The sequence below is a fragment of the Helianthus annuus genome, chromosome 3 (genome assembly GCF_002127325.2).
Source record: "Helianthus annuus cultivar XRQ/B chromosome 3, HanXRQr2.0-SUNRISE, whole genome shotgun sequence".
Classification (NCBI taxonomy): domain Eukaryota; kingdom Viridiplantae; phylum Streptophyta; class Magnoliopsida; order Asterales; family Asteraceae; genus Helianthus; species Helianthus annuus.
The window spans coordinates 126767893-126792142 of NC_035435.2; positions in this window are offsets into that span (position 1 = coordinate 126767893).

Below are 24250 nucleotides of genomic sequence, written 5' to 3' on the forward strand. Positions count from 1 at the left end.
GATCCTCAAAACAGGAGAAGCAAGGATCCTCCTTCAAAAGCAACAAGTTCAAATCCTACCATAGAAACGAGAACAAGAATGTGCATGCTGTTGACCAAGAAGAGGATGATGAAGAATTTCCTCCAATCTCCAGAATCATTGTTTTTTCTGTTGGGACTAATCATTGAACTGATCCTTGCAATGCAGGATCTAGGTTGAAAAAGCCAGATGGCCCAGGAAGAATGATAAGAAACCATTCCGGGACTAAGGATAAGTCAAATTGGTGTGCATTACCATCGAAGGGATTCTCGGGCATCTAACCTGAAGATTGGCATAGCCTTAAGAAAAGAAATTGTGGCACGGATACCTGCCTCAAGCCAAGGGGGCATCTAATAAAGAATGAAGTCTGCGGGAGAAAAAGCAAAGGACCCCAGGGATCCTGAAAGGATCCCTGAAAAGGCTCCAGCACCTCCGGCAAACGCACAAGTAATTAACTTCATATCCGGAGGATCAGACATTTGTGGTACATCCTTTTCAGCGGCCAAAAGACATGCAAAAGAATCAAAAATGGATAATGGAGAAAGGCCTATTAGAACCTCAAGTGTCTCAGAAGGGAAGATGATAACATTTGATGAGGATGATCGCATTAACATTCAGGATCCTCACCATGATAGTTTAGTTATCACTCTCTTTATCTCTAATCATTTTGTTCGCAGGATCCTTATTGACGGAGGAAAGCTCAGTGAACATTATCCAGCTTGATGTCTTGAAGAAGATGGGAATCCAGAATCAGACATCATACCAAGATCCTCCGTGCTTGTTGGATTCAGTGGGGAAACGAAGAAAACTCTGGGGGACATCAAACTCCCAATCTACGTGGAAGGATTACATAATTACCAAAAATTTTGTGTTATTGACTGTTTATCTTGTTGCAACGTTATCCTTGGCAGGCCTTGGATACATGACATGAAAGCAGTTCCATCTACCTACCATCAATGTGTGAAGCTCCCTAGCCCATGGGGGATAATCAAGATCGACAGTGATCAGCAAGAGGCTAAGGATTGTTATACCTCATCTATGAAGCCAACCTCGAAGCCAAGGGAGCAATAGCAATTACAGTATCCTCCAAGGAATGTCTTGGAGGCAAGGGAACAAGATGTAGATGAAATCCTCTTGGATCCCAGTGATCCTGAATCAAAAATCTATATCGGATCAGGGATCCTTGGCAAGATGAAAGAAGACATGATATCCTTCCTCAAAAGAAGAAAATCTACCTTTGCTTGGAAACATGAAGATATGACAGGTATATCTAAGGATATTATTACTCACAAACTTGGCATTGACAGGTCTATCAAGCCAATCCATCAAAAAAGGAGGAAGTTTGCACCAGAAAGGAACGCCATTATCCAAGAAGAAGTAGAGAGACTACTTCGAGCAGGTATGATCAGAGAGGTAAAGTATCCAAAATGGTTAGCCAATGTGGTTGTTGTCCAAAAGAAAAACGGAAAGTGGAGGGTATGTGTCGATTTCACCGATTTGAATAAGGCATGTCCCAAGGATCCTTTCCCGTTACCCCACATTGACTCTATGGTGGATGCAACAGCGGGGCATGAACTGTTAACTTTTATGGATGCATCATCTGGATTCCAACAACTCCAGATGGAACCATCTGACCAAGAGGATACAGCCTTTATGACCCCAACCGGTTTATATTGTTATATTGCCATGCCTTTTGGACTAAGAAATGCAGGTGCAACATATCAAAGGCTGGTAAATATGATGTTCAAGGATCAAATTGGAAAAACTATGGAGGTGTACATAGATGATATGGTGGTCAAGTCAAAGAAAGCTGAGGATCACCTAAGGGACTTAGAAGAAGCATTCGATATCCTTGATAATTATAACATGAAACTTAATCCTTCAAAATGCCATTTTGGTGTTAAGGCAGGAAAGTTCTTAGGATACATGGTAACCCAGAGGGGCATTGAAGCAAGCCCGGAACAGATCAAAGCATTAATAAATATCAAATCTCCTGCCAATGCCAAGGATGTTCAAAGACTGACAGGCAGGATAGCAGCCTTGAACAGGTTCATATCGAAATCCTCAGAAAAATGCAAAGAATTCTACGATATCCTAAGGAAGAATAAGAAGTTCGAATGGACTGAGAAGCATGAGAATGCTTTACAAGCCCTAAAAAGTATATGTCCTCAGCACCAGCATTAGCAAAACCGGAAAAGGGAGATGTGTTATCCTTATATCTAGCGGTATCCTCAACCGCTGTAAGTGCTGTCCTTGTTAAGGATCACGAAGGTACACAATATCCTATCTACTATGTAAGTAAAAGTCTACTTGATGCCGAATCCAGGTACTCACACCTCGAAAAACTCATCCTTGCATTAATCATGGCATCCACTAAGTTAAGGCATTATTTTGAAACCCATACTATTGTTGTTAAAACTAATTTTCCAATTAAGAATGTCCTCAGGAAACCGGATATGTCAGGGAGAATGGCTAAGTGGGCAGTGAAGCTTAGTGCCCATGATATAAGATACGAACCAAGAACAGCCATTAAATCTCAAGCACTAGCTGACTTTGTGGCTGATTTCAGTAGTGATCTACAAAAGGAAGCAGAATTGGAGGTCCAGCAGCTGGATGAGACCAAGGATCCTTGGATACTACACACTGACGGATCCTCAAATATCAAAGGCACAGGGCTAGGGATCCTACTAAAATCGCCACAGGGGGACATAATACCCCACTCCATAGCCTGTGAATTCCAAGCAACTAACAATGAGGCTGAATATGAAGCCTTAATTGCTGGCTTACAGATTGCTAAGGATATGGGGGTAAGATATCTCGAAGTATATGTAGATTCATTATTGATCACCAATCACTTTAATGGATCCTATGCTGTTAAAGGTGAAAAACTAACCAAATATTTAGAGATAGTCAAAGAATTGGCACTCTCTTTTGTTTCTTTTAGCTTAACACAGGTACCAAGGGAGGATAACACGGAAGCTGATGCATTGGCCAATCTAGGATCATCCTTGAAGATTCCAGAAGATATAAGTATCCCTATCATCCATATCCTGGCTCCTGCTATTAAAAATCAGGTGGCCATGGAAATAGAAGAGGATACTGCAGTGATCCCTAGTGAAGAAGCCCAATCTTATTCAGGATCATGGATCTCACCAATCATGAGAAACTTGCAACATGGGGAGATTCCAACGGGAGAAAATCCTAGAGCTTTCAGGATTAAGGTATCTCAATTTGCAATCTTAAATAATGTGCTATATAAACGATCCCTTGCAGGACCATATTTAAGATGTATTGAAGATCCTGAAATTGAAGAAGTGTTGAGAGACTTCCACGAAGGAGATTGTGGAAACCACACTGGGGGCAGGGCATTATTCTCAAGGATCCTTAGAACAGGATACTACTGGCCAACCATGAAAAGGGATGCTATAGAGTATGCTAAGAAATGTGATCCTTGCCAAAGGCATAGCAATATCCTTCACCAACCAGCTGAATTACTACACCCCATTCCATCCTCTTGGCCATTCATGAGATGGGGAATGGATATAGTTGGCAAGCTCCCTAAAGCACCTGGTGGAAAAGTATTTATGCTTGCCATGACTGACTACTTCTCTAAATGGATAGAAGCTGAAGCCTTTGCTCAAGTCAGAGAAAAGGAAGTTATATCCTTTATCAAAAGAAATATTATAACTAGATTTGGCATTCCCTCTGAAATTGTATGTGATAATGGTTCCCAATTCATTGGAAGCAGAACCACTAACTTTTGTAACAGTTGGGGAATCAAGATGATAACATCAACACCAGTTCATCCACAAGCCAATGGTCAAGCAGAATCATCCAACAAGATCATCATCAACAATCTGAAGAAGAAGCTAGGATCCAAGAAAGGAAAATGGGCAGAGGAGTTACCTTATGTGCTATGGGCTGATAGGACAACTCCCAAGAATGCCACTGGCCAAACACCTTTCTCTTTAGTATTTGGGGCAGAAGCAGTGATCCCAACAGAGATGGTGATCCCAACTGCTAGAACAATTGCTCGTGATCCTGAAGAAAATGCTGCAATCCTAGCTCAGGATTTGGATACTATTGAAGAAATCAGGGATCTAGCTAGAATAAGGATGGCAAGCTACCAACAAAGAATGGCTGGTACCTACAACAAAAATGTCAGGATAAGGAAGTTCCAAGTCGGAGATATGGTGTTGAGAAAAGCATTTCAAAATACTATCAATCCTGCTGACGGGAAGCTAGCACCAAAATGGGAAGGTCCCTACTTGATTGAAGCTGAAGCAGGAAAGGGGGCATACAGGTTGCTAACCATGGAAGGAAACTTGTTACCAAGAGCCTGGAATGCTGTTCACTTAAAGAAATATTTCATGTGAACATGATCCTTCCTGCATGTGATCCTTACATTGAAGTATCCTTGAAGGATCCTGAAGATATCGGTGATCCTTACTCTGGTAATATGCTTATCCTAAAAACTACTACATTTTCTTACTTTTTGCCTAAGGATAAGGATCATGTATCCTTCATCCTCTACTCACAAACCATTTGAGTTATGATAGTTCAGGTATCTTCAGCAAATCAAAGATCTCCAAAAGCACCTCAGATCCTTGGGTCCAACCCCAGTTATCCTTGGGATTATCCCCAGTTTCCGCCAGCAGCGCACGATGATCCTGGTATAGTTCACGTCTTTGGGACCAGTACCCACTTTCGGGGCTGACAACCTCATTGTACTGGCTATATTTAGGATCCTACGTATAATGGTGGACGCACCATACATCCGTTCCTAAGGTTTCTAACGTTTTCACGTTAGCTAAGGTTTTGACATTTTCATGTCACTAAGTTTGGATAGTTGCCAGAAAGGGCCATACTCCAGTTTACATACGATCCTTTGGGCTTGTCCCCAGTTATCCTTTGGGCTTGTCCCCAGTTATCCTTTGGGCTTGTCCCCAGTAATCCTCTGGGATCATTCTCAGTTATCCTTTGGGCTTGTCCCCAGTGATCCTCCGGGATCATCCCCAGTTATCCTTTGGGCTTGTCCCCAGTTACTAACTTATCTTTTATATTGGCTTAGTCCCAAGTTATATTCCATTTTTTCAGGTTTTCGAAGTTAAACAACTAAGGATCCTTAATCCTTATTATCCATTAAAGTTTTACCTATGGTTGTTCCGATTAAAGGTTAGGATCCTAACTTGGATCCTCAGGTATGATCCTTAACTATTTTTGATTATACTCTTTATCCTAACCAACCCCTATACTTTGACAACCGAACCTATGATCCTTGAACTAAAACACTTTGAGAACTTTCAATATAAGGATATTTGATCTAGGATCATACCCTAAGTTTATTAAACACTTTTTCAACTCTTGTTATTTTAACAAACACAGCAATTGAGAAATAAGAGGATTATTGAAGGATAACACTACAAGATAAGCCAGAAAAGTTAAGTTATATTATTAAACAAAAGGATCATTAACCCTTTCAAAAGATTGTCAAAATTGCCAACCCACATTTCTACCAGCAAAACGTGGCCCGTCCACATGGGTTGGCAAAGGGTGTCCATTGTCTATGCGGTCTTAGCATTTTGCAGGAAAGTAAAAGCGGCAGGATCACAAAGGCTTCATCCCCCAAACAGAGGATCCCTCCACCTTTTGCAATCCTACCCATTGTTCAAAGGATCCAGGATCCTTAACCCTAGGAAACTATTGTTCAGAAATTACAAACCATAATTGTTCACAAACACCACTACCACAAAAAAACCACTACCAATCCTAAAAAATTGGGCTCCGGCCTAGTCAACAATATCCATCATCGCCCAATCGTGCAGCCTACTCCTTCGCTGCTCCATCTCCACCAGCTTCTCCACCCTGATCCTTATCAGCATCACCTCCCTCCAGCCTTGGGATATCCTCAGCATCCTCCTCGTCATCCAAGTCCGCCAGCCTTGCCTTCCAACCTTCAACGTCCCATGAGCTTTTGTCAAAGGTGGGATCCTGAGCCTCCTCAGCCATCTGAAGTTGTATCTTGTACATAGCAATCGCCGCCGAGACCTTGGCATCTTGGGTGATCTCCTGCTTCTCGTTATCCATATCAATCAGCCTCTGAGCAGCTTCATCCTTGGTGGCCTGGAGTTCCTTCTCAAGATCCGCTATCTTGAGATCCTTTAACACACCCATTTGCTGAAGATCGGCAATCTGGCTCTCCTGGTCCTCAACATTGCCAAGATAAGTTTCAATCTCAGCAAGTTTCTGCAAACAAGAGAATAAAGACAAGCTCAGACTCAGGTGATCCTCGAGAAAAGCAGGATACACAAACAGGATATGATAGGCGGATAACCTACAGGGGCAGTGATCCTTACCTCATTCACATAGTCAAGGAATTGCTGACGGAGGAGGGGAAATCCTTGTAGATCTTCAGTAGTCTTCCTCTTCTTCCCCTTGCCCCGGATAGACGCTTTGGGAGCTGAGACCGAAGGACTGGCAGCAGGAGCCTTCTTCTTTGAAGACGTGACATTGGCAAGATCACTGATCCCAAATTTGGAGGCTGATTTAACAGACCTGGCAGATTTTCCAGCACCTACACAATTCAAAAACAAGATAAGTTCCCTTGTTAAAATTAAATACTTTTACACAAAACTTACTTTCTATAAGGATACTTACTTGACATTGTGGCAGATGCAGAGGATATCTCTTGAGAATCTTGAATGGTGACTTGGAAGCTTCTGACTTCAGGTTCAAGCTTTTTAAAAGCTAACACTCTTTCTCTGGCAGCAGGGGTCAACTTTAAGTGAGCAACGGAGATAGCTGCATAAAAAAGACAAAGGAGAAAAGACATCAGTGATCCTCATCATATGAGAACAGGACTGATAGTGATCCTTCGAGGATCCTCTACCCTACCATGAGTGGCCCATTCCTTGGGCAGATCCTTCCCATCCGGGATGGAATCCCTCTTAACAAAGAAAAACCGACGTTTCCAGTTTGTATCATTCTTGGTAACTTTGAAGATAGGGTGATCCTCCCCAGCTTTCCGTTTCAGCAGATACCGATGTGATCCAAACGTAGTAAGATCGTACAGCTCAGCTAGCTCCGCCATCCCCAGATCAATTCCTTCCTGCTCAATGATCCTCTCGAAGGTATAAAGAACCCTCCAGATCATCGGCATAGCTTGGATATAAGAGATGCCGGTTAAGGAAAAGAAAGACTGGGTAAAGTCTGGAAAAGGATATGAGTAACCTATAGCAAACGGAGTAGCAGGAAAAGCCACCCAGACATCTGAGACAAAGTCGCTCAAAGCAGTAGGATCAAAGGATTTAAAAACGGCATTCGCCGGAAAGCAGTGACGAATTTTGTCTACGTGAGCATCACTAAAGCAACACCTCTCCGTAGGAGAATCCTTGATAATCCCCTGGCTTTTTAAGGAACTATCCTTCTTGGAATCCTTGTGTGGAGAATTCCGGAGCAACATGTTTTGCGACGGAATAGAAACAGAGACGGAGTAGAAAAAACAGAGTAAAGAAAAGGAAGAAGGGAAAGAGAGAAGAAGAGGATACCTGAACAACCTTCGGTGCAGAATATAAGGGGAGTGTATCTCGAATTTAAATACAAACTGATCCTCACCCTATCTCCTATTTATAATGATGATTTGCAGGGATTGTCACATCTGTGACGTAATTATCACAACGGCTAGTCCATGTGTAACGGCTAGTTATCCGGAATCGCCCGTTAGAGATAAGATCAAAACAAAATATAACTCGTCTATTTACAATTAACTCCTTATATTTTGGGGGCAATTGTTAGGGCTGGATTTTTATAGGTGATCTTTACACATGATCCTAACCAGTGATCCTTGTTTCTTTGGCAGACAGTGATCCTCAGCAGAACTTCAGGATCAGGATCATGGGACATTATGGTGATCCTCATACTAACGGCCGGTTCCGCTTAATACAATATTGTTTTGCAGGAACATCTAGCAGGATATGCTCTAAAGACCATGATCCAGGGACGCGTCTTCACAAATATGGCAAGAGCTAAATCAGAGATAGACGTTGCACAGGATATGGAAACTTGGCTTGATTCATGGGCAGCAATTTAGGCTAGATTATCTTTATTTCTAAAGGGGTAATGAGCTGATATTTAGTCATTTTACCTAAAATAGGTCACCCACACATGTATAAATACCACTCTTCCTCATTCGGAAGAACACACACGACATACGACACAACTCTCAAGCACTTAGACACTCTGTGATCCTTGTACTCAGCTCATTATCATCCAAAGTTGTAATCATATTTTCGTTATATTGAAGTTGGTGATCAGTAGTTGCCATCACCCGAGGTTTTTTATGCCGGAGATCATTCATTGATCAAGGGCTTTTTCCTCGTATAAATCATTGTGTCTTTGCATCTTTTATCACAGAAGTGATCCTTTACTTTCATAATTAACCAAGCATCATACCCCGTTTACATAAAGTTTGGTTACATTATCCTTGTGTGATTTTTGACCAAAACAATACCCCATTCCATAGCTTGTGAATTCCAAGCCACTAATAATGAGGCTGAATACGAAACCTTAATCGCTGGCTTACAAATTGCTAAACATATGGGGATCAGGTATCTTGAGGTATACGTGGATTCATTGTTAATCACTAATCACTTTAATGGATCCTATGCTGTGAAAGGTGAAAAACTAACCAAATATTTAAAGATAGTCAAAGAATTGGCACTCTCCTTTGTTTCTTTCAGTTTGACACAGGTACCAAGGGAGGAAAATACAGAAGCTGATGCATTGGCCAATCTAGGATCATCTTTGAAGATCCCAGAGGATATAAGTATCCCCATCATCCATATCCTGGCTCCTGCTATTGAAAATCAGGCGGCCATGGAAATAGAAGAGGATACTGCAATGATCCCTAGTGAGGATACTCAATCTTATTCAGGATCATGGATCTCACCAATCATAAGATACTTACAACACGGGGAAATTCCTATGGGAGAAAATCCTAGGGCTTTCAGGATTAAGGTATCTCAATTCACAATCCTAAATAATGTGCTATATAAGCGATCTCCTGCAGGACCATATTTAAGATGTATCGAGGATCCTGAAGTTCAAGAAGTGTTAAAAAGACTTCCATGAAGGAGATTGTGGAAACCACACTGGGGGCAGGGCATTGTTCTCAAGGATCTTAAGGACAGGATACTACTGGCCAACTATGAAAAGGGATGCTGTGGAGAATGCTAAGAAGTGTGATCCTTGTCAAAGACACAGCAATATCCTTCATCAGCCGGCTGAATTTCTACATCCTATCCTATCCTCTTGGCCATTTATGAGATGGAGGATGGATATAGTTGGCAAGCTCCCTAAGGCACCTGGTGGAAAAGTATTCATGCTTGCTATGACTGACTACTTCTCCAAATGGATAGAGGCTGAAGCTTTTGCCCAAGTCAGAGAAAAGGAAGTTATATCCTTTATTAAAAGAAACATCATAACTAGATTTGGCATTCCTTCTGAAATTGTATGTGATAATGGTTCCCAATTTATTGGGAGCAGGACTACTAACTTTTGTGACAGCTGGGGGATTAAGATGATAACATCAACACCAGTCCACCCACAAGCCAATGGTCAAGCAGAATCATCCAACAAGATCATCATCAATAATCTGAAGAAGAAACTTGGATCCAAGAAGGGGAAATGGGCAGAGGAATTGCCTTATGTGCTTTGGGCTGATAGGACAACTCCCAAGAATGCTACTGGTCAAACACCCTTCTCTTTAGTGTTTGGGGCAGAAGCAGTGATCCCAACAGAAATGGTGGTTCCAACTGCTAGAACAAGTACTCGTGATCCTGAAGGAAATGCTGCAAACTTGGCTCAGGACTTGGATACTATTGAGGAAATCAGGGATCTGGCTAGGATAAGGATGGCGAGCTACCAACAAAGAATGGCTAGTGCTTACAACAAAAATGTCAGAATAAGGAAATTCCAAGTGGGGGATATGTATTGAGAAAAGCATTCCAAAATACCATCAATCCTGCTGACGGGAAATTAGCACCAAAGTGGGAAGGCCCTTACTTGATTGAAGCTGAAGCAGGAAAGGGGGCATATAGATTGCTAACCATGGAAGGAAATTTGTTACCTAGAGCCTGGAATGCTGTTCACTTAAAGAAATATTTCATGTGAACAGGATCCTCCTGGCACATATGATCCTTACATTGAAAGCATCCTCGAAGGATCCCGATGATGTCAATGATCTTTACTCTGGTAATATCCTAATCCTAAACTATTCCATTTTCTTATTTTTACCTAAGGATAAGGATCATGTATCCTTCATCCTCCTCTCACGAGAATTTGAGTTCTGATAGTCCAGGTATCCTCAGCATATTATTGATAGTCTTCAAAAGCATCTCAGATCCTTGGGTTCAACCCCAGTTATCCTTGGGCTTATCCCCAGTTTTCGCCTGTAGCGCACGATGATCCTGGTATAGTTCATGTCTTTGGGACCAGTACCCACTCCAGGGGCTGATAACCTCATCGTACTGGCTATGCCTAGGATCCTACGTATAATGGTAGACGTACCATACATCCGTTCCTAAGGTTTCTAACGTTTTCACGTTAGCTAAGGTTTTGGCATTTTCATGTCACTAAGTATGGATAGTCGCCAGTAAGGGCCATACTCCAGTTTACATACGATCCTTGGGCTTGTCCCCAGTTATCCTTCGGGCTTGTCCCCAGTTATCCTTCGGGCTTGTCCCCAGTTATCCTTCGGGCTTGTCCCCAGTTATCCTTGCGCTTGTCCCCAGTTATCCTTTGGGCTTGTCCCCAGTTACTAACTTATCTTTTATATTGGCTTAGTCCCAAGTTATATTCCATTTTTTCAGGTTTTCGAAGTTAAACAATTAAGGATCCTTAATCCTTATTATCCATTAAAGTTTTACTTATGGTTATCCTGATTAAAGGTTAGGATCCTAACTTGGATCCTCAGGTATGATCCTTAACTATTTTTAATTTCATTCATTATTCATTTGAATAACCCTTAGACCTTGACAACTGAACCTATGATCCTTAAAATAAACTACTTTGAAAATTTTCGATTATAGGATATTTGATCCAGGATCATATCCTAAATTTCTTAAACATAATTTGCTCAACTTTTCTTACTCAAACAAACATGTATCAAAACAATTGGAAATTAAAAGGATAACAATACGAGATAAGCCAAAAAGATTAGAGTTATTTTATTAACAAAGGTTTGAAACCCTTCAAAGTTGTCAAAATTGCCAACCCACGTTTCTACCAGCAAAACGTGGCCCGTCCACATGGGTTGGCAAAGGGTGTCCATTGTTTGCGCGGTCATAGCATGCAGGTAAATAAAAGGCGGCAGGATCACAATGGCTTCATCCCCCAAACAGAGGATCCCTCCACCATTTGCAATCCTACCTTTTGTCTGAAGGATCCTGGATCCTTAATCCTAAAACTATTGTTCAAAGTTACAGACCATAATTGTTTAAAAATATCAACAACCACAAAAAAATTGGGCTCCGGCTATGTCTAGAAGTTTCCTTCATCGCCCAATCTTGCAGCTCAAGCCTTCGCTGCACCATCACCACCAGCTCCACTTGCCTCTCCACCCTGATCCTTGCCAGCATCACCACCTTCAAGCATCGAAATCTCCTCAGCCTCCTCATCATCCTCCAACTCTGCCAGCCTCGCCTTCCAGCCCTCAACGTCCCATGTGCTCTTGTCGAAGGCAGGATCATGAGCCTCCGCAGCCATCTGCAGCTGGATCTTATACATGGTTATCGCAGCAGAGACCTTGGCATCCTGGGTGATATCATGCTTCTCATAATCAAAGTTGATCAGCATTTTGGCAGCTTCATCCTTGGTAGCCCGGAGCTCCTTCTCAAGATCAGCAATCTTGAGATCCTTCAGCACACCCATCTGTTGGAGGTCAGCAATTTGGCGATCTTGATCCTCGACGTGGCCAACATAAGTCTCTATTTCAGCAAATTTCTGCAAGGAAAACAAGGCATAACGTCAGAAACAAGTGATGCTCAAAACTGTCAGGATAACAAACAGGGGCAGTGATCCTTACCTCGTTGAAGTAGTCCAGAAACTGTTGGCGGAGCAGGGGCAGGCCTTGTAAATCCTCAGGGGCCTTTCTCTTCTTTCCTTTACCCCTAATAGGTGCTTTAGGGGCTGAAGCAGTTGGGCTAGCAGCAGGAGTCTTCTTCCTTGCAGATTTGACATTAGCAAGATCATCAATGCCAAACTTTGAGGCAGACTTAGAAGATTTTCCAGCACCTACACAACCAAAATAAGATAAGTATTCTAATTAAATTTGAAATCCTACACAGAATTACTTTATAAATATGAATACTTACTTGACATTGTGGCAGAGGCAGAGGATACTTCTTGAGAATCCTGGGTGGCAACCTGGAAAGTCCTTATCTCCGGATCAAGTTTCTTAAAAGCCAAGAATCTCTCTTTTGCAGCAGGAGTCAACTTAAGATGAGCAACGGATATAGCTGCACAATAAACAAGAAAATATCAGTGATCCTCATCCTAAGGAACAGGTCTTATGATGATCCTTCCAGGATCCTCTATCCTACCATGAGTAGCCCACTCTTTGGGCAGATCCTTCCCATCAGGGATGGTATCTCTCCTAACAAAAAAGAACCGTCGCTTCCAGTTCGTGTCGTTCTTGGTAACTTTGAAGACAGGGTGATCCTCCCCAGCTTTTCGCTTAAACAAATAGCGATGGGATCCGAAAGTGGTAAGATCATACATCTCAGCCAGCTCCACCATACCAAGGTCTATCCCCTCTTGTTCAATGATCCTCTCAAGGGTGTATAACACCCTCCAGATCATGGGCATAGCCTGGATATAGCAGATGCCGGTAAGAGAGAAAAAGGATTGAGTGAACTGCGGGAAAGGATACGAATATCCTATCAAGAACGGAGTAACCGGGAAAGCTACCCAAGTATCAGAAATAAAATCACTCAAAGCAGTGGGGGTAAAAGATTTGAAAAGGGTGTTCGTCGGAAAGCAATGACGAATTTTGTCGATCTGAGAGTCGGTAAAACAACACCTCTCAGTGGGAGAATCCTTGATGATCCCTTGACCCTTCAAGGGACTGTTCTTCTTAGGATCCTTGTGCGGGGAGTTCCGGAGCAACATCTTTTCAAGACGATAGAAAGAAAAAGAAAAACAGAGCAAGCAAGGTAGAAGGAGAAGGGGAATACCTGTTCAATTCTCAGATCGCGGTTATAAAGGGAAGAGTTCTCGAATTTAAATGCAAACGATCCTATCCCTATTTCTATTTATAATGATGATTTGTGCAGGGCTGTCATCTCCATGACGTCAGATCGCAACGGATAGTTCCATTGTAACGGCTATATATCCGTTAAGTCAGTTAGAGATAAGACCGGCAAAATATAACTCGTTTATATTAGATAAATACTCCTTATATTTTGGGGGCAATTGTTAGGACTGGATTTTTATGACTTATGATCCTTACATGTGATCCTTACATGTGATCCTAACCAGTGATCATTGTTTCTTTGGCAGATAGTGATCCTCAGAAGAGTTCCAGGATCAGGATCACGGAGCATCCTAGGGATCCTCATACTAATGATTGTTCTCTTTGAATTTAATGTTATCTTGCAGGATATTCGAGTAGGATCCGCTCTTAGCAACATAAACAAGGAACTCGTCACAACAACTTTGGCATATGCATAATCAAAGATGGACGTTGTGGACGATATGGAAACTCAGCACAATTTAAGGGCGATAATTTAGGCTAGAATTACTTCTATTCTTGAAGGGGTAACGAGCTAATAGTTAGGTTATTTACCTAAAATACGACCACACACACTTGTATAAGTAGCACTCTTCAACATTCGGAAGACACAACACATTTCTCACACGCTTTGACACACGATACTATAGTGATCCTTGTACTTAGCTCGTTACCATCCGAAGTTGTAAAAATATTGTTTGTTATATTGAAGCTTGGTGATCGGTAGTTGCCATCACCCGAGGTTTTTTATGCCGGAGATCATTCATTGATCAAGGGTTTTTTCCTCGTATAAATCCTTGTGTCACTTGTGCATTTTACATTTAAGTGATCCTTCACTTTGTTCATCATACCAAGCATCATTCCCCGTTTACATAAAGTTTGGTTGCATTATCTTTAAGTGATTTTTGACCAAAACAATATTGAGGACCAATTGACTAACTTTTTGAAATGCAGGATGTCAACATTCGCGTGGAAGCACGAGGATATGACAGGTATTTCCAAGGATGTTATACCTCACAAGCTTGGTATTGACAGGTCATTCAAGCCTGTCCAACAGAAAAGAAGGAAATTTGCTCCAGAACGAAATGCAATTATTCAAGAAGAAGTAGACAGATTATTGAAGTAAAAAATGATCAGAGAAGTCAAGTTTCCAAGGTGGTTAGCAAATGTAGTGGTGGTACAGAAGAAAAACGGGAAATGGAGAGTTTGTGTAGATTACACAGACTTAAACAAGGCTTGTCCAAAAGACCCATTTCCTCTTCCTCATATTGACTCAATGGTAGATGCTACTGCCGGCCATGAAATGTTAACCTTCATGGATGCATCCTCAGGATTTCAGCAGATCCAGATGGAACCTTCAGACCAGGAGGATACTGCCTTCATGACACGAACATGTATTTATTGTTATACTGCTATGCCTTTTGGTTTGAAAAATGCAGGTGCAACGTATCAAAGATTGGTAAACATGATGTTCAAAGACAAACTGGGGAACACTATGGAGGTGTACATCGATGACATGGTAGTTGTTTTGGTCAAAAATCTAATAGGGATAATGCAACCAAACTCTTAGTTACGGGGAATGATGCTTGAAATGAAGATCAATGATAAGGATCACTTTAATGTAAATTACACAAATGACACAAGGATTTATACGAGGAAAAAGCCCTTGATCAATGAATAATCTCCGGCACAAAGAACCTCGGGTGATGGAAACTACCGATCACCAAGCTAAAATAAATCAATAAATGTTTACAACTTCGGATAGTGCCGAGCTAGGTACAAGGATCACTATGGTTAAATGTGTAAAAGTGTGTGAAAACTGTTAAGTGTTTGCCGAGAGCTTCAAGAGTGCAGTTGTACGAGAGTGTGTGTACCTGAAAATGGCTAAGTGTTCTAAAAATAGCTCGTCACCCCTTAAAAAATAGATGCTAACTAAGCTAACAAACTATCCGACTTCTGTGCCATGCTCCCACGTTCTCCATAACGTCCATTTCCAGTCAAACGTGTGCGAAATACCCGTGGAATATTCCATAGTAACATTGCCAAGACCAAGTCAAGCTTATTACTCCTGCAAAACAATACGAAACATAAACAAACAATCGTTAGTATGAGGATCCTTAGGGTGATCCATGATCCTGATCCTGAAGGTCTTCTGAGGATCACTATCTGTCACAGAAGTAAGGATCACTATTAGGATGACAAGTAAGGATCACTAATTGTTAGAAAATCCTCCCCTAACAGTAGTGAAATCTAAGAAGGCTGAGGATCATCTCCAGGATATTGAAGCAGCATTTGATATCCTGGATCAGTATAACATGAAGCTGAATCCTGCTAAGTGCCATTTTGGAGTGGGGGCAGGAAAGTTTCTAAGATATATGGTAACTAAAAGAGGGATAGAAGCAAGCCCGGAGCAGATTAAAGCTATCTTGGATATCAAGTCACCTTCAAATATGAAAGATGTTCAAAGATTAACAGGGCGAGTAGCAGCATTAAATAGATTTATATCAAGATCCTCGGAAAAATGCAAGGAATTCTACGATATCCTGAAGAAGAATAAGATATTCGAGTGGGGAGAAAAGCATGAAGCAGCCCTACAGGAATTAAAGCAATATCTTTCAACCGCACCTCTATTAATGAAGCCTGAGGATGGTGAACCATTATCCCTATATCTTGCAGTATCAGGGAATGCAGTAAGTGTTGTCCTTGTAAAGGATCATGAAGGTCAGCAGTATCATGTTTATTATGTTAGCAAATGTTTATTAGATGCTGAAACTAGATATTCTCATTTAGCAAAGTTGATATTGGCCTTAGTTATGGCATCAACAAAGCTTAGACATTACTTTGAGACACATAGGATTCATGTTAAAACCAATTATCCTGTTAAAAATGTGCTTAGAAAACCTGAGATGTCAGGTAGAATGGCTAAGTGGTCAGTAAAGTTAAGTGCCTATGATCTAGTGTACGAACCTAGAAATGCCATAAAATCTCAGGCTTTAGCTGACTTTGTGGCTGATTTCAGTAGTGATATTCAAAATGAAGTGGACCTAGAAGTACAACAACTGGGAGAAACCTTAGAATCCTGGACATTATATACTGATGGTGCATCTAATGTTAGAGGAGTAGGATTGGGTATACTACTAAAATCGCCACAGGGGGACATAGTACCCCAGGCTATTAGATGTGAATTTCCTGCCACTAATAATGAAGCAGAATATGAGGCTTTGATTGCAGGATTAGAATTGGCTAAGAACATGAATATTAAAAGTTTACAAGTATATGTTGACTCCTTGTTAATCACTAATCATTTTAATGGATCCTATGCAGTTAAAGGTGAGAAGTTAATCGAATATCTCGATATTCTCAAAAAATTAGCAGGATATTTCGATGTTTTTACACTTGAACAGGTACCAAGAGAGGATAATGCTGAAGCGGATGCCTTGGCAAACTTAGGATCATCAGTCAGGATACCGGAGGGAACCCAAATACCGATACTTCATATCCTGTATCCTGCCATGGGTCCCTTCAAAGCTCAGGATAAAGAGGTAACAAGCATTCAGGATCCTGGTCCTGATCCTGAGAAGGATACTGGATCCTGGATGACTCCAATCATAAGATATCTCAAGGAAGGACACATTCCTGAAGACGAAAATCCTAAGGCATTTAGGATGAAGGTATCACGATTCACCATTATAAATAATATTTTGTATAAGAAATCTCTTGCAGGTCCATACCTAAGATGCTTGAAGGATCCTGAGGCCATGGAAGTGCTTCAGGATATACACGAAGGGGATTGTGGTAACCATACTGGGGGCAGATCTTTATTCTCAAAAGTGTTGAGAACATGATACTATTGGTCGACAATGAAGAAAGATGCTGCAGAATAGGCTCGAAGATGTGATGCATGTCAGAGGCATAGCAACATATTGCATCAACCGGCTGAACCATTATATCCTATAGCTTCCCCTTGGCCATTCATGAAGTGGGGAATGGACATAGTAGGAAAGTTGCCAAAAGCTCCAGGAGGAAAAGTTTTTATGCTAGCAATGACCGACTATTTTTCTAAATGGGTTGAAGCTGAAGCATTTGTCCAAGTTAGAGACCAAGAAGTAGTATCCTTCATAAAGAGAAATATCCTGACCAGGTTTGGAGTACCAGCCGAGATAATCTGTGACAATGGTTCTCAGTTCATAAGCAAGAGGACTACTGACTTTTGCAAAAGTTGGGGAATCAAAATGATCACATCTACTCCAGTACATCCTCAAGCAAATGGGCAAGCAGAATCCTCAAACAAGATAATAGTCAACAACCTGAAAAAGAGATTAGGAGCTAAAAAAAGAAGATGGGCAAAAGAACTACCCTTTGTTTTGTGGGCTGATAGAACAACAATAAAGAGTGCAACTGGCCAAACCCCTTTCTCCTTAGTATTTGAAGCAGAAGCGGTGATTCCAACAGAAATGGTGATACCTACGACAAGATCCAATCTCCAGGATCCTGGGCAGAATCCTGATGCAATGTGCCAAGAATTAGATATTGTGGATGAAACAAGAGATCCAGCAAAGCTAAGGATGGCAGCATATCAACAGAGGATATCTAGAGCATACAACAAGAATATAAGGACTAGAAGGTTCGAAGTCGGAGATTTGGTGTTAAGGAAAGATTTTCAGAATACTACGAATCCTGCTGATGGAAAGTTGGCTCCAAAGTGGGAAGGACCCTATGAGATTGAATTGGAATCCGGAAAGGGAGCATACCAACTTAAGAATATGGAGGGGGGTATACTACCAAGATCCTGGAATGCTATACATCTCAAAGCCTATTTCAAGTGAGTTTAGAATTTAATTTCTAACTCAAGATGGTATGAATTCTGTCTCTTTTAAATATAATTTATTTTATTTGAACCCAATACTAACTTAAGAATCGGAGGGGTGTTAGCCAAGCTAACACCCACCATAGTTTAAGGTTGTTTTGCAGAATATGCTTCGGGATATAGCTTCAGGATACACACTCAGGATACTTTGAAAGATTAGAGGATTGACCCCCTCTCTCACGTTTAAGGGATCCTGATCCCTTCACAGGTTTAAAGGTATTCACCTTTCTCACAAATTGGGTTTAAACACCCCGCCTGGAGCGCAAGTTATCCAGGGATAGTTCAAGGTGGCGGGACCAGTTCATGTAAAAGTGGCTGACAATTTCGTTACTGTTGGCTATACCCTGGATCCTTAAGGTATATGAGGATTGATCACCCTCTCTCGCGAAAGGGTATTTTCATACTCTCTAAGGTTTAAAGGTTTTCACCTTTCTAAGTCTTGGAGTTTATACACTCCCGCCTGTAGCGCACGAAAATTTGGGATTTTCCCCAGGATACTAAGGGTTTATCCCCAGTACAGTAAGGGTTTATCCCCAGTAAAACTAAAGTTTTTAACAAGATTGCAAAGATATGACAAGCTGTGATTACACACGTTCTTTGTGGATAAGAAGCTACGAAGTTTAATCACAAAGTGAAGAAATACTGAAGTATGTCATGCACTGATGCAATATCCTGCACAGACAGGGGACATCCATGCTGGGGACATTGCAAAGGATTCAAAGGTTAAGGTTGGAAATTATTGCCTAAGTGTTTCTGGTATGATTTATTATTTTTCAAGTCTTGAAAACCTTATCTAAATGATCTAAGTTTTATATAAAATTATATTCAACCAAGTTATGTTTAACATTTTGATGATAAAAATATTGAACAGTATCCTGACTAGGATATTTGATCAGGATATTCAAAACATACCTTTCAAAATAAAAACATAACAACAGTGAATAAGGCTAAAATGTTAGTTTATTATTATTGGTCCAAAAGATTGTATTCTTGGTTTCATCTCAAAAAGAGACCCATTCACCAAGAACACAATTAAGTTTTTAAAGCATAAACAGTTGAACGCTTCGTCCTGAAAACACAGGATCCCTCCACCTTCAACTGTCAAACTATTCTACTTGCAGGAAATTAAAATTGTTCTAAGTGCAGGACGACCAAATGATTTAGACCCTACAAAATACAGGTATCATTAAAGACAAACTAACCAGGATACAGGTTCAGTATATGTGTATGGGATACAGGATCTGGATACTTACCTTATTAGGGAAGGAGATCATGGGCTCTATGGATTCCAAGAAGCCAAGGACACCATAAGAGAAACCTTCGGCAGCAGCAACAGAGGGCTTAGAGCTGATGGCAACATATGGCTCCTTTTTCACCAAGGCAGGCTTAGAAAAGCTGTCAAGCTCATCTAGATCAAAAGTAGTAGGGTCCTTGATGGAATCTGCGTAAAAGGGAGTAATTCTAATTTCATTACATGATAGTATTCTGAAGTAACCAAACCTATGCAGGAATATTTAAAACAGATATCCTTACCAGACATGTTGGAATGACTAAAAAATATATCCGTTGGAATCAGGATATCCAACAGTTATATTTTTTGGGACAATTGTTATGGGTCAAATTCTGAGCCCATATCCTAACTTTGTATCTCGATTTTTTATTAGTTGTATATGATCAGGATATCGGATCAGGATACCGTATCAGGATACCGGGTCAGGATATTGGTAACATCCTGAGGCAGTATCGTGCCTATTACTAACGATTGGCTTGTAAAATGTTGGTTACAAGGGACTAACGTTCATGAGGACCAAGTCATCCTGAAGACCCGCTCAAATTGGTCAGGATAAAGACGTTGATGGCGGAAGAATAGCTCTCGTAACAGTCAGAATAGAAGAAAGGCATATTCCGCAAGAATTTCGGATGCTGGTCAATGTTATTAACGTTGTAACAGATATGTGAGCTGAAGACCCGATTTTATAGTCAATAAGCACGTGGAAAACAAGTAAAAACAGTCCCCCAACGTTCAAAATGGAATATTCCCAGCATCCCGAGATAATAGGAAAGTTAGTTTGTTATTTGTAACTATAAATAGAAGGCCGGATCAATAGGAACACACACTTCACTCTCTGATCTCGAACTCACACTTCTTTTTTCTTTCTATTACGCACAAACACTCAACACTTGTAATCATTGTACCACTTAGCATTGATCTGAGCCATATCCTGCACTGTATCCTGATATTTGAAGCAATAGAAGAACAAGGCAGCTGACGATTGTCAGCTCCCGAGGTTTTATGCCGGAGATCTAGATTGATCAAGGGCTTTCTTCGTATATCTCGTGTCATCCCCTTTACTTTTTGCTCATAGTTTGATCGTAGATACAGCTCAATATCATGAGCCGTATCCTGAAAACTGTTTTTGCAAACAATTTAATTAACATATTTTTGAACACATTCTCTTAGCACACTACCTCACTTAACTAATTTGATCACTTAATTGCTTAGGTAATTTTTGACCAAAACACCTGGTTATATTAATCCTAGTATTCTCATGGTTTTCCAGAGGATGACTGTTTACTTCTTCAGACTCAGCCATGTAGCTTACTTGCTACATAAAATGATAACAATGATTTATTTAAAAGTCTATTATGGGATTGTCTTTTATGGCAATCTTGTAACCATGGTAAAATTTAAACCATAATGGTTAATTCATTAGCATATGCATATTCAGAATTTTCATATTAACCCTTTGTTATGACTAATAATGGCACAAAAAGCCACGTCACAAGAACAGATTTAAATTATAAGCCAAGATTTTATAGGATCGAGGCATTAAGGCTTGAATCATAATTCATTACCTTTTCTTGACAGGGAGTCGTAGACTACAGCTGTCTTTTGTCTTATATGACAATGAATATGGCCCGTAGGCACTACATCACTAATGGATGTTTAATTAATAAATAAGGAAAAGATTTGACAGAATCCAATATAAAGATGACTTATTTGATTTTATCGAATCACATTTTGCCAGGAATGTTAACATGCTTTTAGATGTTAACAGGGATCTGAATCTTAATGAGGACTACCATCTTGGCCCTGTTTTAAAATGACACATAGGCTAGGTCTTGCCTTTAAGATTTTGTTATTTTATTATAACGGCAGATCTTATAAAAGGAATGATATTTTCATTTATTTTATATATTATATTCATGTATAAAATGACAAACTAAAAATTTTTAAATCTAAACATTCCATTACTAAATTTAAGAGTACATGTTTGCCCTAAATGGGACTTTTAAGAGAAATAACTTGCCCACGCAGGGGCTAAACAGAAATAACATGCCCACGCAGGGGCTAAACTAGAAAAACAAGTCCTCGCAGGGACTGATTAAAGAAATAGATGTCCACGCAGCGACTTGATTTAAAAACAAGGAAATTACAATACAAATAAATAAGGAATCTTCAAAGATCCCTTTTCTTGCTCTTCCCCTTGATTAGACTTGCCAAACCCTTGAGAAATCCTCGGTTGTTCCTACACTCTTCTTGGACTTCCCGCTCCACCTGGCTCAACCTTTGGAGAATCTCTTGTTGTTGCTCTAGCGGTATCAATGGCGGCTACGGATGTGGAGGTTGAGGAGGTGGCGGGTGTTGTACCCATAAGCTGGGTATCCCACTTGTGACAACTCGTAATTCTGAACCTATCTTTGTGTAACGTTTATGAACATGACACGACTTTATAAACTTGACTGATTACTTTATGAACTTAACTGATTATGTGAATAATATGATTGATGAATACATGATATGTTGTTATATGGATGTGTGCTATGTATGAATGTGTATAATGGCCCAACCGCACAACACGAACCAAACCGCACAACACACCGCTCGATCGCACAAGCCCATTTGGGCCACATCTTGTAAATCGGACTAGGGCAGCCCATGTAAGGGCCGGCCCACTCCTTCCAAACATGTAAACACCCACCTAGGGGATTTGTGATTTCATTTTGTTACAATTTACCTCACACACAAAAACCCTAAGCTCTCTCTCTCGTACCTCTCTCGAAGCCGGCGGCCCTCCCATCCTTCGAAGCTTCTTTGATTTCATTCCCCTCTCAATCGGTTAGTGTTTGAGTTATAAATTACGAGTTGATGATGTTATGATTCCACGTTTTGTTTTAGCCGATTAGAGTTGATTGTATGAATTGTTTACGTGTTGTGTAATATGATCGGATTGAGTGTATGATTGTCAATCTGTTGCTATGTGATGATCTTGTTAGTAATTAGGGTCCTTGTTAGTTGTTATTATCATATGTTGTGCAAGGAATCATGATGAGATAATAAGTAATCGGCCGCATGTTCATCGATAGGTTAGTGTTCATGATATACGATTGATTATGAATATTGATGGTTAGTATTGATTCTCGGTTCACATGTAAAGAATTCTGGTCAATCATTGTTAATCATGTAATGTTGACTATGATCTAGAAATTGTTTGCGAATGATCGACTATGATAAACAGTTATGATGATAGTGATGTTGTTAGGATCTTGAACCATGTTAATTGACTATGCTTGATGTTCTTGTTGAATCTATTTAGGGTTCATATGAATCGAATGTTAAAAACTTTTGTTTGATCGACTAAGAGAATGGTGATAACCTAGATTGTGTTAATTGATATCATATGTTTGGAAACTGTGAATGATTGTAACCGATTGGCAAGAAATCCGGATATGTAACTAATTTAGTGAATTAAGGAAACTTGTAACTGATTGCCTGAAATTCGCACAAGAACCCCATCACATAAGACTAGTCACTCGCACAAGCTCTCTGGTCGCACAAGAATTTATGAACCGCACAAGCTATCGGGTTGTTTAAACTGTTGGGCCGGGGGCATGTTGGGTTGGGCTGGTCGGATCGCACAACCCAAATGGGACGCACAAGGTTAATCCGGACGCACAAGAGGTGTAATTTTGCATGATCGCACAACATCTTGTGGATCGCACAAGCTGGTGCCAATCGCACAAGATGTTGGGCCACACACACGTGAATAACCGTTTGTTGTTACTGGGCCGGACAGCCCAAGATCTCATTCGCACAAGACCTATTCAGTCGCACAACCCAACTCTGAGCCGCACAAGTTAACCATTGGTTTGTTTAAATGGGCCGTTTGCTTGCTAAACTACTTATGCTATTGGGCTAATTATATGTTGGGCCGGTTCATATTGGATCGCACAACATGTTGTGGATCGCACAACATGTTGGGCCGGGAACTTTGGGCTTATTAAATCATACAAGTTCGAATATGTTATGACTGTTAACTTGTATTGCTTAACTGCTAAGTGTTGCTATGATCTCTACGTGGTTGTAACGTGTTAACTCTGTGTAACTGTACGTGCAATACTTGAATACAAACCTGACTCGAATGATAAACATGCTAGGACGTGGTTGATCACATTGTAGCTTAACTGAACCTTTTCGTGTATCATACCGAGCAACCTCAGGTGAGTTCATTGCATTTTCTCAAGCATGCTTCCCAGTGGTTTGGGACAACTGGTAAACATTTGGAAGGGAAACTTTGGGTAAACAACTTAATCGGTTTTGGTTATTGCCTGGAGGGCAATGGGGGTAATTAGTTGATAGCGCTATTAGGTGGGAAACCTCACACCGGGCCGTAAGGACGGGGGTGAACTAATTATCTGGGTTTTCACTATGGTTGTTAAGAGGCACACTCCTCGGTTACGTAAGGGCGTTTTCCCTAGGGTAACTAGCGTGAACAACATAGTGGGTTGCTAAGAGGCACACTCCTCGGTTACGTAAGGGCGTAGTCCCTAGGGTAACTAACTTGAGCAACATCGTAACGCAACATTGAATCGCATTAACATACATATGGTAACTCAACACGTTAACGAAACCTTGAACTCACCAGCGTAGTCTGACACACTTGTTTGCATGCTTGTAGGTCGTTAACCTTGGACTTGCTATCTGGGAGTGCTGGAGTGGTCATGGATCGAGACTCTTGGATTCACTTATAGACAATACATTGATTTTGATTATTATTATGAAATGATTGTTAAAC